This window comes from Lathyrus oleraceus, chromosome 3, assembly GCF_024323335.1.
Source record: "Lathyrus oleraceus cultivar Zhongwan6 chromosome 3, CAAS_Psat_ZW6_1.0, whole genome shotgun sequence".
Classification (NCBI taxonomy): domain Eukaryota; kingdom Viridiplantae; phylum Streptophyta; class Magnoliopsida; order Fabales; family Fabaceae; genus Lathyrus; species Lathyrus oleraceus.
The window spans coordinates 235,090,995-235,106,778 of record NC_066581.1 but is presented as its reverse complement, the minus strand read 5'-3'; positions in this window follow the sequence as shown (position 1 = coordinate 235,106,778).

Here is a 15,784-nt window from a genome sequence, read left to right as displayed (position 1 = left end):
GGCTTTCAGTCAGATGCAACTCTTGCGCCTCTAGATTGTTTTGCACCTCTTTTATTCTCACGGTGCTCAGATCTTTAGAATGTTCATTTGCTACAATAATGTAATCAAACTAAGGCGCAAGAAATCTAAGTACCTTCTCAATGATACTTTCTTCATAGAGATTTTATCCACACGTCTTCATCTCATTTGTGATCAAAATTACTCTGGAGATGTAGTTAGGTACCTTCTCATTATTCTTCATACTGAGATTCTTATACTACTTACATAGTGTTTGAAGCTTCACCTTCTTCACTGATGCATCACCGCCGTAATACTACACCAGTGTGTCCCATATAGCTTTCGCCGTCGTCGAATCAACAATTTTCTCAAACACGTTCACATCCATACACTGATGGATGTAGAACAAAGCCTTCTGATCTTTCTTCCTCAGATCACGCTGAGCATTTCTCTGCGCATATGTTGCATTTCCTAGAAGTGAAACCTAAATGTAATTGTCGTTGATGAGATCAAGAACATCTTGAGCTTTAAACAACACACACATCTGAATCATCCAGCGATTTCAGCTCTTACCATCAAACATTGGAAGCTTGGTGCTCTTATTGTTTTTGTTCATCTTCAACTGATCAGTGCATTTTGATGCACATTCTTCTATATTTATACTTATGCATTTCCATATTTTAGTTTGGTTATTTTTCTCTTTTAATGTGATTTTATAATTTATCTTATTTTTACACTTATTTGTTTTTCGCAGTTTATTTTCAGCATTAGCAGTCTGCACGAATAAATTCATAACTGAAGTTAGGAGTATCGGATTGAGGCGTGCTACCAGTCATTGGAAAGCTAAAAGAAAGAGCTACGACTTTCATGAATAAGTCAGAAGCGAATTCAGACTGTAAAATGGTTGAAAAATCCGTTGAAGCCTTCAACACTAGATTTATATTTTGTGTTGGGTTATTTAGTTTGGGTCTGGGTTATGTTTTGACCAAATTAGGTTCATTCTACTTTTCCTATAACCTAAGAAGCCGAAAACAGTATACGATATCACTATTCATGAAAATTTGAAAGCTTGTATGAATTCCATGGAGAACTAATCCCTCTGATTCGATCTGTCGTAATTCAGGTTCCAAAACTTGAGATTATTATAATGTTAATTTTAGTTTTATTCCTTTCAATGATATTTTGTGTTCCTGTATGCTTAATTCGATTGCATGAAATATATTGATTCAATTTGGTTGATTGTATGATCCTAACATAGGCACGTCACGTTTGCTTAATTCGTTTTTGTGTCTGATCAATCATGTTTGCTTAATCCATGAAAACTTATCCCGTTTGCTTAATTCGGACAATAAGATCATACATCTCACAAACTTCACCGCGCTTGTCATTGAGTTTGTATCCAAATAGGAATAGACAATCCGCTTAGGATATTAAAATTATATTAATCGATGATAGTAGGAACTGAATCGATAGATTGAATTATTTCATTATCACTTATTTCATAACAGCTTATTTCAAGAATTGCTTTTAATAATCAATTTTTCTTAATCGAACATCAAACCAAACAACCCCCTAATTTGATTTACCTTTGGATAATAATAATCAAGAATCCTTGTGAGAATGATATCCGAGTTAAAATTGTCGTCGTACTACGTTTTTGAAAAACACTCGTTTTGACCCGCGCGCGACAGTGGATCAAATTGGCGATGTTGTCGGGGATTCTTGTGATTATTAATCAATATTAGAGTCATAGGTTTAGTGTTCTTGCGTTTAGGCCATAGGTTCCTCGCGGTTTTGGCTAATTCGCGTCTAGAGTCGAAAAATTCAGTTTTTGGAAAAAGTGAGTCCGGTCGAAAATTTGTTCCGTCTAGAGTCGAAACCCTTTTTTCTAATTTTAATGATTTTTTTACTGTTTTCATAGAGTCTAAAAAATCCAAAAAAAAATCTCAAAATCTAATTCTAAGTCATTAGATTAATTTCGGTGTTAGTTTATTTTTTTGAGTTTATTTTAATCGTTTCCTTTATTGTGTTTATTTTTTACTATGGCTGACCAAAGTACTTTAAGGCAGTTAGCTGTCCCTGATGTGAATTATAATGGCCTGTGTATTGAATATCCTGAAGTTGACACTCCTTTTGAACTAAAAACTGGTTTGATACACTTGTTGCCAAAGTTTAATGGTCTTGCAGGTGAGGATCCACATAAACATCTCAAAGAATTCCAGGTTGTGTGCTCTACACCGTTGAGGCCTGAAGGAATAACTGAAGACCATATCAAACTTCGAGCTTTTCCTTTTTCATTGCAGGGTGCAGCAAAGGATTGGATATATTATCTTGATCCAAATTCGATCACAAGCTGGAATGCTCTAAAAAGAGTGTTCTTAGAGAGATATTTTCCTGCCTCCAGAGTTGCCTCGATAAGAAAGGAGATTTTTGGTATTAGATAGAGTAATGAGTCATTGACCGAGTAGTGGGAGAGATTTAAACACTTGGTATCCAGCTTCCCTCAGCACCAGATCACCGAGCAACTACTCATCCAGTACTTTTATGAGGGTTTGATACCGATGGATAGGAACATTCTTAATGCTGCTAGTGGTGGAACACTTGTTGATAAGACTTCAGTTGTTGCCAAAGCCCTTATCGAAAATATGTCCCTTAATTCCCAACAGTTCACTACTAGAGACAATTCTGTGCAAAGCAAAGGCGTGAATCAAATTCAGGTTTCTTCCAACAAAGCTTTAGAGACCAGAATTGACGAGCTCACTGCCTTAGTCAAATAGCTGGCAGTAGCAAAACCTCAAACAACAACAGTGTGTGGTATTTGTACTTCTCATGAGCACCCGACCGATACTTGTCCTATTCTGAGAGATGAGTCCATTATTGAGCTGCCTCAGGCTTATGAAGCCAACTTTTACAATCAAAATAGGTAGAATAATACTCCTGACCTGTCCACCAACAAATACCATCCCAATTGGAGGAACCATCCAAACCTTCGATATGGAAACCCACAATAGAACCCACCTCAAGTGGCTGCCCCTGCACCTTCTGGACCATCCTTAGAAGATCTTGTCAAACAAATGACCGCCAACAATCTCCAATTCCAACAAAGGACCGATTCTAGCATTCAGACCTTGAACACGCAAATGGGACAACTTGCTACTCAAATAAATAACATGCAAGCCCAAGGGTCGAACCAGCTTCCAGCCCAAACAGTTGTCAACCCAAGGGATTCTAATGCTAATGTGAGTGCGACTTCGTTGAGATCTGGAAAGGTTACAGAAACAGCCCCTGAAAAAAATAAAAAAAATATTGAGGTAATATCTGAACCTGAACCTACTTCATCTGAACCTGTTTCATCTGAAAAAATTAAAGAAAAGGAGTATGTGCCACCAGTCCCCTTCCCACATAGAGTTCTGAAAAATAAAAGAATTGAGGAGGGAGACAAGGAAAGAGAGATATTGGATGGTTTTAGAAAAGTTGCGGTAAATATTCCGCTTCTTGATGTAATTAAACAGGTTCCTAAGTATGCAAAGTTTCTGAAGGATTTGTGTACAAATGAGAGGAGGATTAAAGAAAGTGAGAGAGTTAACTTGGGAAGAAATATTTCTGCTTTTATTCAGCCCAGGCCTTCATCTGAAAAAGTTACAGGCGAGAAAAATGTTTCAGCCATCACTCAGCTCTTGCCACAAAAGCAGAAGGATCCGAGAACTTTTACTGTCCCTTGTACCATCGGGGATAGTAAATTCGAGAATTGCATGCTTGATTTGGGAGAGGGCATTAATGTTATGCCTACTTCTATTTATAATAACCTTAATCTTGGTCCTTTGTAGCATACAGGTTTGATCGTCCAACTGGCGAACAGGAGCAATGCACGCCCGATTGGCGTAGTGGAAGATGTCCTTGTCCAAGTTAACGATTTAATTTTTCCTGCTGATTTTTACGTTCTGGACATGGAAGGAGAAACTAAGACAAGCAGAGCTCCCATCAATTTAGGCAGTCCGTTCATGAAAACGGCGAAGACAAAAATTGATGTTGACGATGGAACCATGTCCATGGAATTTGGTGACATTGTCGGAAAATTTAACATTTTCGATGCCATGAAACACCCCTTGGAAGAGCATTCTGTTTTTCATATGGAATTGATATCTGAGCTGGTTAAGGACACTTGTTCTGATTTATTTTCACTTGATTTTCCATCTTTATTTGGTTTCGATGATAGTTACTCATGTGTTGATTGTACTGACACTAACCTTTGTGTTGTGTATGCTGAGATTGATGCTGCCTTGCAGCCTGATACATTTCCTACAGGTGAAATTGTTACCGATGAAACTGTTTTTGCAGTTGATGCTCTTGACATCCCGGATGCCCCAAGCATTCCATCCATCGAGCAACCCCCGTCTTTAGAGCTGAAATAGCTCCCTGAAAACCTGAAATACGCTTATTTGGAGACTAATAAAAATCTCCCTGTTATTATTTCTTCTAACCTTGATTTCGATCAAGAAGACAAGCTTTTGCAGGTTTTAAAGAAGCACAAGAAGGAAATCGGGTGGACATTAGCCGACCTCACAGGTATTAGTCCGTCGATGTGCATGCACAGGATATTACTTGAGGACGGAGCAAAAACAGTAAGGCAGCCCCAAAGGAGGCTTAATCCTTTGATTCTTGATGTTGTGAAGAAGGAGGTAACCAAACTCTTGCAAGCAGGTGTCATTTATCCTATCTCTGATAGTAAATGGGTAAGCCCAGTGCAGGTTGTACCTAAGAAATCAGGACTCACAGTGGTAAAAAATGAAAAGAATGAACTTGTTTCCACTAGAGTTCAAAACAACTGGAGAGTTTCTATTGATTACAGGAGATTGAACCAGGCTACGAGAAAGGATCACTTTCCTTTACCGTTCATTGACCAAATGTTTGAACGACTTGCTGGTAAATCACATTACTGTTTTCTTGATGGTTTTTCAGGTTACTTCCAGATTCATATTGCACCGGAAGATCAAGAGAAGACCACTTTTACTTGTCCCTTCGGTACTTTTGCTTACAGGAGGATGCCTTTTGGTCTTTGTAATGCTCCTGGAACTTTCCAGCGATGCATGATTAGAATTTTTTCTGATTTCATTGAAAATTGCATGGAAGTCTTTATGGACGATTTCACTGTCTATGGTTCCTCTTTTGATGCATGCTTGAGCAGTTGAAGCTTCATTTTAGAAAGATGCATCGAAACTGATCTCATTTTAAATTATGAAAAATGCCACTTTATGGTTGATCAGGGAATTGTATTGGGTCACATAATTTCAGAAAAAGGATTTTCTGTTGACCCTACTAAAATAGATGTGATTTCTACACTGCCTTACCCTTCTTGCGTTCGCGAGATTCGTTCTTTTCTTGGTCATGCAGGTTTTTACAGGCATTTCATCAAGGATTTCAGCAAGATAGCTCTTCCGCTGTCAAACTTGTTGAAGAATGATGTCACTTTCAACTTTGATGACAAATGCAAACAAGCGTTTGACTTCTTGAAGAAACCATTGACCTCCGCTCCCATAATCCAGCCACCGGAATGGACCCTCCCTTTTGAGATTATGTGTGATGTGTCTAATTATACTGTTGGGGTTGTCCTTACACAAAGGGTTGACAGGGTTGCCCATGTTGTTTACTATGCTTCTAGAACTTTAGATTCTGCACAGTCAAATTACACTACCACTGAAAAAGAACTGCTAGCTATTGTTTTTGCTCTTGATAAATTCAGATCATATTTGCTAGGTTCCAAGGTTGTTGTTTTTACTGATCATGCAGCATTAAAGTACTTGTTGAAGAAGTCGGATGCAAAACCGAGATTTATTCGGTGGACGTTGTTGCTCCAAGAATTTAATGTAGAGATTAAAGACAAAAGTGGAGCTGAGAACTTAGTGGTTGACCACTTGAGCAGGATAGAGAGAGATGCAGATCCTTTTCCTATTCAGGATGACTTTCCTGATGAGCAACTTTTTCTTTTGCATGGGATTACACCTTGGTTTGCTGACATTGTTAATTTTCTTGTTGCTGGTGTTTTTCCTACAGGTGCATCCAGATCACAGATTCACAAACTCAAGAGTGATGCCAAATATTATGTTTGGGATGATCCATATCTTTGGAAGTTTGGTAGTGATCAGGTAATTAGGAGATGTGTCCCCGACTATGAGATTGAATCCATTTTGAAATTTTCTCATGCATCTCAAGTCGGCGGACACTTTGGTCTGCAAAGGATTGCAAGAAAAGTCCTTGGTTCAGGTTTCTATTGGCCAACTGTTTTTAAGGATGCTTATGAGACTTACCGCACTTGTAAAGAGTTCCAGATAGCAGGTACAAACATCACTCGCAAGAGTGAAATGCCTCAGCAGCCTATGCTTTTCTGTGAGGTATTTGATGTATGGGGAATCGAATTCATGGGTCCCTTTCTTGTATCATTTGGTTTCCTTTACATTTTGCTTGCTGTTGATTATGTTTCAAAGTGGGTGGAAGTTATCCCCACTAGGACTAATGATTCTAGAGTTGTTGCAGATTTTGTCAGGTCTAATATCTTTTACAGGTTTGGAATACCACGAGCTATCATAAGTGACCAAGGCACTCATTTCTGTAACCGCACCATGGAATCTTTGCTCCGGAAGTATGGAGTTGTGCACAGAGTCTCTACTGCATATCACCCACAAACTAATGGGCAAGCTGAGATCTCAAACAAGGAGATCAAACAGGTTTTAGAGAAAATGGTGCAACCAAACAGGAAGGACTGGAGCCGTCGTCTAGAAGACACACTTTGGGCCCAAAGAACAGCTTTTAAGACACCCATTGGGATGTCTCCTTATCGACTTGTTTTTGGTAAGACATGTCATCTTCCTGTTGAGATAGAACATCGTGCTTATTGGGCGGTGAAAAGTTGTAATTTGGAGATGCAACAAGCAGGTATTGAAAGAAAACTCCAATTACAACAGCTGGAAGAGCTTAAACTAGAGGCTTATGAAAGATCTAGGATTTATAAAGAGAAAAATAAGCACTTCCATGATAAAATGATTTCTAGGAAGGAATTTTCTGTGGGCCAATAGGTTTTACTGTTTAACTCCCGTCTTAAGCTTATGGTTGGGAAACTTCAATCCAAATGGATTGGCCCTTTTGTTATTACTAATGTTTTCCCTTATGGTGCAGTAGAAATAAAAAGTGCGGGTACTAACAAGACTTTCAAAGTCAATGGGCAGTGCTTGAAGCTATTCCATGAAAGTTCAATGACTGAAGATGTCAGCATAGAGGAGCTTTCTTTGGAAGCACCTAACTACCCTGCAACTTGATCAGAGAGTCTTTCTTTCATTCTCTCTGCTTTATTAGTAATGTCTTTTCATTGAGGGAAATGCTTATTTTAAGTGTGGGGGAGGGAAATTGTTTGTTTCGTTTGTTTTCCTTGTTTTTGTTAGTGTTTTGTTTGTTTTCAGTCATAAAAAAATTTAAAAAAATGCGTCTTCTTGAAAGTTTTAGGCTATAGACTGACTAATTTGAGATTAGTTTGCAGAGACTTGGGAAAAATTCACAAGATCAGTATCGTCTTAACACCGTAAGTCTCCTGCATATGGAAATTGATTTGAATTATTATTATGTTTTAGCCTTAAATTCTCATTCTCTGACAGCTCCTGAGTAGTTTATTTCAGCAGTCAGCACCATCTCACACACACTCTACGTAGGGAAGCCAATGAATATAAGTGAGTGTTCCGAAAAAGAAAGAAAAAAGAGAAAGAAAAGGGAATGCACCTTCTAAGTTTGGTGACCCTCACCCGGTCACTTAACCCAACGGATGTAGAACCTTCAAAAAAATTGAAAATAAGACTCGTTGTCAGTTGGTTCAGCGGTTTCTGGTGCTGAACTTGGTAGGGCGGATTACGGTCCGATCCCCCGCAACTACAACTGAGTAAGCAAAGGGTTATACCATGTAAGTACTAGAATCCCATGAAAAAAGGATCAGAGTCACTAACCGGTCACCTTGCTATGGGTGTGTGGAGATAACGGGATTAATGTGATTGCGCCTGAATGAAAAAAAGCAAAAAGAAGGATGAGTAAGTTAGGCTTTAACATAATAACATGATTCGAGTTGATTTGTGTATTCAGGAGGTTTATGACTACACAATTGTGGATTAGTGTTCCTACGATATCCTTAGTGTGCAAGATTAGTACCTATCGATGCAAACTTAACCGAAGAAGACTTGTAGCCTAGGATGAGTAACTAATGATGTGTTTGTGTTTTCTTTGTTTTATTTTAAATTTTGCTCGGAGTGCAAAAGTTCAAATGTGGGGGAATTTGATCAGTGCATTTTGATGCACATTCTTCTATATTTATACTTATGCATTTCCATGTTTTAGTTTGGTTATTTTTCCCTTTTAATGTGTTTTTATAATTTATCTTATTTTACACTTATTTGTTTATTTTCAGCATTAGCAGTCTGCACGAATAAATTAATAACTGGAGCTAGGAGTATCGGATAGAGGCGTGCTACCAGTCGTTGGAAAACTAAAAGAAAGAGCTACGACTTTCATGAAGAAATCAGAAGCTAATTCGGATTGTAGCATGGTTGAAAAATCCGTTGAAGCTTTCAACACTAGATTTATATTTTGTGTTGGGTTATTTAGTTTGGGCCTGGGTTATGTTTTGACCAAATTAGGTTTATTCTACTTTTCCTATAACCTAAGCAGCCGAAAACAGTACACGATATCACTATTCACGAAAATTTAAAAGCTTGTACGAATTCCATGGAGAACTAATTCCTCTGATTCGATCTACCGTAATTCAGGTTCCAAAACTTGAGATTAGTATAATGTTAATTTTAGTTTAGTTCCTTTCAATGATATTTTGTGTTCTTGTATGCTTAATTCGATTGCATGAAATATATTGATTCAATTTGGTTGATTATATGATCCTAACATAGGCATGTCAGTTTGCTTAATTCGTTTTTGTGTCTGATCAATCATGTTTGCTTAATCCATGAAAACTTATCCCGTTTGCTTAATTCAGACAATATGATCATACATCTCACAAACTTCACCGCGCTTGTCATTGAGTTTGTATCCAAATAGGAATAGACAATCCGCTTAGGGTATTAAAATTATATTAATCGATGATAGTAGGAACTGAATCAGTAGATTGAATTATTTCATAATCACTTATTTAATAACAACTTATTTCAAGAATTGCTTTTAATAATCACTTTTTCTTAATCAAACACCAAACCAAATAACCCCCCTAATTCGATTTAGCTTTGGATAATAATAATCAAGAATCCTTGTGAGAACGATATCCAAATTAAAATTGTCGTCGTACTACGTTTTTGAAAAACATTCGTTTTGACCCGCGCGCGACAGCGGATCATCAACCTCGTGCAATACACTCAGATCTCACCTAAACACAGTGTTTGCCAATCTCGCATAATCAAAATATGTGATTTTGTTATGATTATGAACATAAATTCAACACGAAATCTTCGAACAGAAATCAAACACACAATACCTCACCGTTTCACTCGTGTTTCTCATGGTGTTTCCATGTGGATCTGAATCAGACTCAGATACCAATTTTTGGTGGATAAGGTGATAAAGATGAACAAAACAAACAAGAGAGAGAAGGGAGAATAATAACAAACTTCCACTACTCTTAAAATGGTTGCATAAAATGCTAGACACACACACACACACACACAACTATAGATTGCAAAAGAAATAATAATCCTCATACCACTCACTTACTTAAATACAAGTGAGACTTAAAGAAAATACTAACCCCCTTACCCAGATCTCTGACATTTTTATTATTTTTTTATTTGATAAAACTTCTCGGGTTTTGTTCGCTTTCTAACCTTTCCTTTGGATAAATAGAAGTGCGGTGGCGACTCGAATTGTATGATTTACTTTTGATTTAGTCAATAAATCTAAAGGTAACGAATACCCCGCTACACCGTCATTAACCCTAATGCACCAATTTCAGACCGCCAAACACATCTCGATTGTTGATTCAGTATGATTGATCAATACGTCATTGCTTTACCATACTAATGTCGGATCAAGAAGCAAACGACCATTGATCGCTCAAAGGAAAACAACAATTAAGTGTTTGAATGAACGAAACAGAAACAATATATCATATATACCGTATTTTGCATCAGGATTACTTATATCATATATATAACTTGATCGATCTCAATTGCATAACCTATGGACAATCGATGTATCGCTGCTTCACCATACTAATGTCGGATTCCGAAGCATAGTCAATATCAATCATCCAAATCGTACACACATGATGCCAAATTTAATTACTCATTTATTCTTTGATTCATTCTATTCTTTTAATCATATTAATACAGAAAATACAGAAAATAAACAACTATCAGATGCATGGTTTTATAAGTGGCTCTGATACCACTGAAGGAGAAGGGTGATCCAAAACGCATCGGAATTTAAAATTTCTCCTTTAGTGATCCTTACGAATGGGCATGATCAGTGATATAATCGTTACCTCTTGTGGTGATTGTAACCTTTGATGAAAATCTACGGAGCGATCACGAACGTTGAACGATGACAACGCCTCTACTCAGTCCACACGAACGGATTCCTTCAATCTCAGTGCTAACTGCTACGAATGAAGGCTTTGAGTGAGTGAGAGAGAGAGAAACGAAATTGCAACTCCATAAATGCTTCTACACAAGGGTTCTATTTATAGAACCACTTGTGTGGGTTGCAAGCTAAAAAGCCCACTCAAGTGTATGTGGCCCATATCTTATAATATGTCAATATCACTTAAGCGCGTGGTACCTTATCATATTTTGTATTCTACTTAAGTACACTGTACCTTACAATGTTTTACAATTCACTTAAATGCACCGTACATTACGGTATTTCTTAGTTACTCTATCTCTCATCAATTCGTCCTTTTGTGTGTGACCCTGTAGGTTTTCGCAGCATTGGCAATTATATTAAATCATGTATTTAACATAATAAATAGTGAGCGGTATCTAGCAACACATCACTGCTACCTAAGACACGAAAATATCATGTGATCTGACAAATCCTTCTGTGATAATACTTATGTGTACAATTACCCTTTTGCCCTTATGTCTATATTGAACACAAGGCATAAACCGTGTCATCCTTGTCCAGTTCAATATTGGGCCCATAGACATTTATCCTGTTACGCGGGATGGGCAAATTCCATTTAGGTCACTCATGTCCCTTAGCATGCTTCGTGGAGTACCCATCAACTGTCTTTATGATCATCCAATTACGGATAATGTTTGATCAACAATAAGGCACTCGACCCTACATCTAGGGTCCATAGTGGTTTCAGGTCGAAGGGTGGTATACACCATTATCACCATAAGAATAATTTATGACACTTTGCATAACATTCTATAGAGTATTCTCATAGCGGGTCAATCCAGTATAAATATTACTCTTAATATTCATACCTATGTTTAAGACTTGATAACTCCTTATCCATGATCCATGAGACGTGATCATCAGTCTATATACATAATAGTCTTAATGCTTTAATGTTATCCCACTTCACAATAAAGCTCGACTGCAGATACTTTAAGAATAGTGTCCTTATGTTTAATGTGATCTCATGATTAAGTCACACTTGATACATTAAACGGACTATCTATTCTAGGGACTTTATTAAACAAACATAATAAAGAAAAAGCCTTTTATTATTAATAAATAATTCGATACAAGTACCAAAAGTATTGGCCTCTAGGGCTTACACCAACACATAGGTGTATGGGCATGTATTTAGGCCCAAATGATGACTGCAACGGGTCCAAATTCGTGAACAATTGATGTTGAGATCACTTCATTAAGCCATGCTTTTTTTTTTGAAAATTGAGTAAGAAATTGCCAAATAGGGCCATGCAAAGGAACCATACTCAAGTTCCTCAATTTTAATTCAAATTCCATGATCTTGGACTCTTTGGAAAACTAGCATGAAAGGGAACAACTTTTATGTTGGAACTTTTTCCATTTGGAGCTTGGATCATGATTAATTTTGGTGTGGAAGTTGGAGGAATCAAACATACTTGAACATTTTCTAGATTAAAATTCAAATGACCCATTTTTCCACCTTGAATAACTTTTGCTATGAGCTTCAAATGACTTTGGTTCCTTCTTCAAAGTTATATATCTTTTAATACTATTAAATTTTGTCACAAATTTGACACCATTTGGATCTTTAATGATGAAGTTATGGATTTTAGAAGTTGAGGAAAACTGCTTGTTCAATGGTGATGGGCGAAAATGACCTATAATATTTCCTCTTAGTACATTCCCTTGCATGTGGAATTTGAACTTCCTCAAAGAAGAAACGTTGGAGAAGACACCTTGAAATTGATAATGAAACTTATATGATCTTCATATAACAAAAATTGAGCAAGTTATGGTCCTTGGAAGTTGACCTTCTATCTAGAGCACAAACAAAATGACCTATAATCTTTCACCATAAAAAATGACTTTTCAAGCAAAATTAGCTCTTAATGCCAACATGAAAGTTGTTTGTAATGTCATAAAGAGTAACTTTTCTTTTGGAATGATTTTCATATGACAAAAGTTGTAGGATATAGGGTCTAGGGAACCCTAGATTTAACTAGTTGACTTTTTTGGTCAACCTCCTTGAACCAAGTTGCAAACTTGAAGTTCCTTTGCTCTTAGAGGCTCATGGAAGATGATATATGTTTATGATGAAGTACAAAAGTATCCCTTGATATCTTTGACCAATTGTTGAAGAAACTTGCAAAGTAAGGCACACAAGATACCGAGATGAATTAGGGCTTCCATGACAAACAAGCTTCAAACTCTTGATGAATTATTGATCAAAATGACAATTAAAGAACAATGTGATCCATATATGTGCTTAGAACCAATGTGAACCTTTCTTTGATTAATCTTTAGTAGTGAGGGTCTCAAACCCTAATTGTGAGCTTAATGAGGCACACGTGGATGCACACACTACCTACAAAAGAAATAACACTACAAGGGACATATTTTTGGTATTTTGATTAGTAAAAAAAGAGAAAAAAGTATGATACAATCACAAATTCTTGGTGATCTCTCCCAATGAAAACCCAATGAATGAGGAGTGAGGAAGATGCCAAGGTGTGATCCCAAAGCCAATGCAAATGATGAGATGACATGAGGGATCTTAGGGTCAAAATTTGGGTCTTACACGGGCTCTGACTCATCTTCAGAATCAGAATCAATATCTTTAGAAGTTAACTCTGCACCGAAGTTGGATTGAGACTTGCTCTAATTCCATACTTCTAACTCTTTCACAACAACATCTTTGTTGACTTCAAACTTATTAGTGAATGTATAATAAAGCTTATAAGCACATGTACTATGATATCCCACCAATAACATCACCTTGCTTCTATCATTCAACTTATTTCTAGTAGCATCTAGAGCGTGTTTATAACAGACATAACCAAATACTCTAAAATGACTCACACTCTGCTTATCTTCAGTCCACCTCTCAAAAGGAATAATTTCCTTTAACTTCTTGGTTGAAACCTGTTGAGAACATATGATGCAGTGGCAACAACTTCTCCCCACAAAGTGTTAGGAAGCTTCTTCTTCTTCAACATGCTCCTTGTCATATCAAGCAAAGTTGGGTTTCTCCTTTCAGCAAGACCGTTGTGTTGAGGAGTATATGGAGCAGTCACTTCATGCTCACTTCCATTCTCCTCATAGAACTTATTGAACTCTGTAGAGTTATAATCACCTCCACCATCAGTTCTGAGAATCTTCAGAGTTTGACCACTCTGTTTCTCAGCCTTGATTCCGAGTTTCTTAAATTCAGCAAACACTTTGTGTTTTAACTTTATAAGGGATACCCATGTCATCCTTGCGAACTCATCCACAAATGACAAAAAATATTTCTTCCCTCCTAGTGAAGGTTCTAGAAATGGTTCACACACATCAGAATGCACTACTCCTAAAGGATGTTTTGCTCTTGAAGCTACTTCTGATGCAAATGGCAGTCTTGATTGATTCCCTTTCATGCACATATTGCATTACTTTTCTGGTTTCTTAATTGCAGGAATTCCACATACCAGTTTTTTCGAATTCAGATTCCCTAAGCTTCTGAAGTTCAAATGACCAAATCTTTTATGCCACAACTCACTTTCCTTCACAACGCTTGTGCACTAAGGCATTCAGAGTCTGTAGTTTTAACATTCACCTCAAATGTTCTATTCCTTCCCTGTTCTGACTCCATAATCATCTTCTGATTATAGTCATACAACTTCAAAAGATTGTCCTTCATGGTAACTGAGAATCCTTTTTCAATTAATTGACCTACACTCATCAGATTGCTCTCCATGCCAATAACATACCAAACATTATGAATTAGCGCAGATTTTCCATTATTCAGAATCACTCTAACATTCTTCATTCCTTTAGCATTCAGATACTTATCAGCAGCACATCTGTTCTTGGTCCTCTTCCCAGAGTCAAAATCAACTAGCCATTTCTTATTTCTAGTAAGATGATTTGAACAATTAATGTCCATATACCACCAGTCTTCTAGAGACGCACTATCAAAACAGAAGCCATTAATAGCATATGTTCATCATCAGAACTTCTGGCTATATTCGCTTCTTTTGATTTCCTCTCCTTGTTTGACCAACAATCTGCAGCGTAATGGCCAAACTTCTTACAACAGTAACATTGCCCTTTTTCTCGTGTCATACTTCTCCTTTCCCTTCTGACTCCCAGAAGTTGAGGTTTCTAACATCTGAGACTTACCGTGTCTTTTCTTAGCTTCTGACCAAGACCGCTTCTGGTCTTTCTTGACAAAAGAAGCTTTCAGAGTCTGCTCTCTCTCTCTCTCTCTCTCTCTCTCTCTCTCTCTCTCTCTCTCTCTCTCTCTCTCAAAGGCTTTCAGTCAGATGCAACTATTGCGCCTCTAGATTGTTTTACACCTCTTTTATTCTCACGGTGCTCAGATCTTTAGAATGTTCAATTGCTACAATAATGTAATCAAACTAAGGGGTAAGAGATCTAAGTACCTTCTCAATGATACTTTCTTCATAGAGATTTTGTCCACACGACTTCATCTCATTTGTGTTAGACACCTTCTCATTGTTCTTCATATTGAGATTCTTATACTACTTACATAGTGTTTGAAGCTTCACCTTCTTCACTGATGCATCACCGTCGTAACACCACATCAGTGTTTCCCATATAGCTTTCGTCGTCGTCGAATCAACAATTTTCTCAAACATGTTCACATCCATACACTGGTGGATGTAGAATAAAGCCTTCTGATCTTTCTTCCTCAGATCACGCTGAGCATTTCTCTGCACATATGTTGCATTTTCTGGAAGTGCAATCTAAACGTAACCGTCGTTGATGAGATCAAGAACATCTTGAGCTCTAAACAACACACATATCTGAATCATCCAGCGATTCCAACTCTTACCATCAAACATTGGAAGCTTGGTGCTCTTATTGTTTCTGTTCATCTTCAACCTTGTGCAATACACTCAGATCTCACCTAAACACAGTGTTTCCCAATCCCGTAGGATCAAAATATGTGATTCTGTTATGATTATGAACATAAATTCAACACGAAATATTCGAACAGAAATCAAACACACAATACCTCACCGTTTCACTTGTGTTTCTCATGGTGTTTCCATGTGGATCTGAATCAGACTCAGATACCAATTTTTGGTGGATAAGGTGATAAAGATGAACAAAACAAACAAGAGAGAGAAGGAAAAATAATAACAAA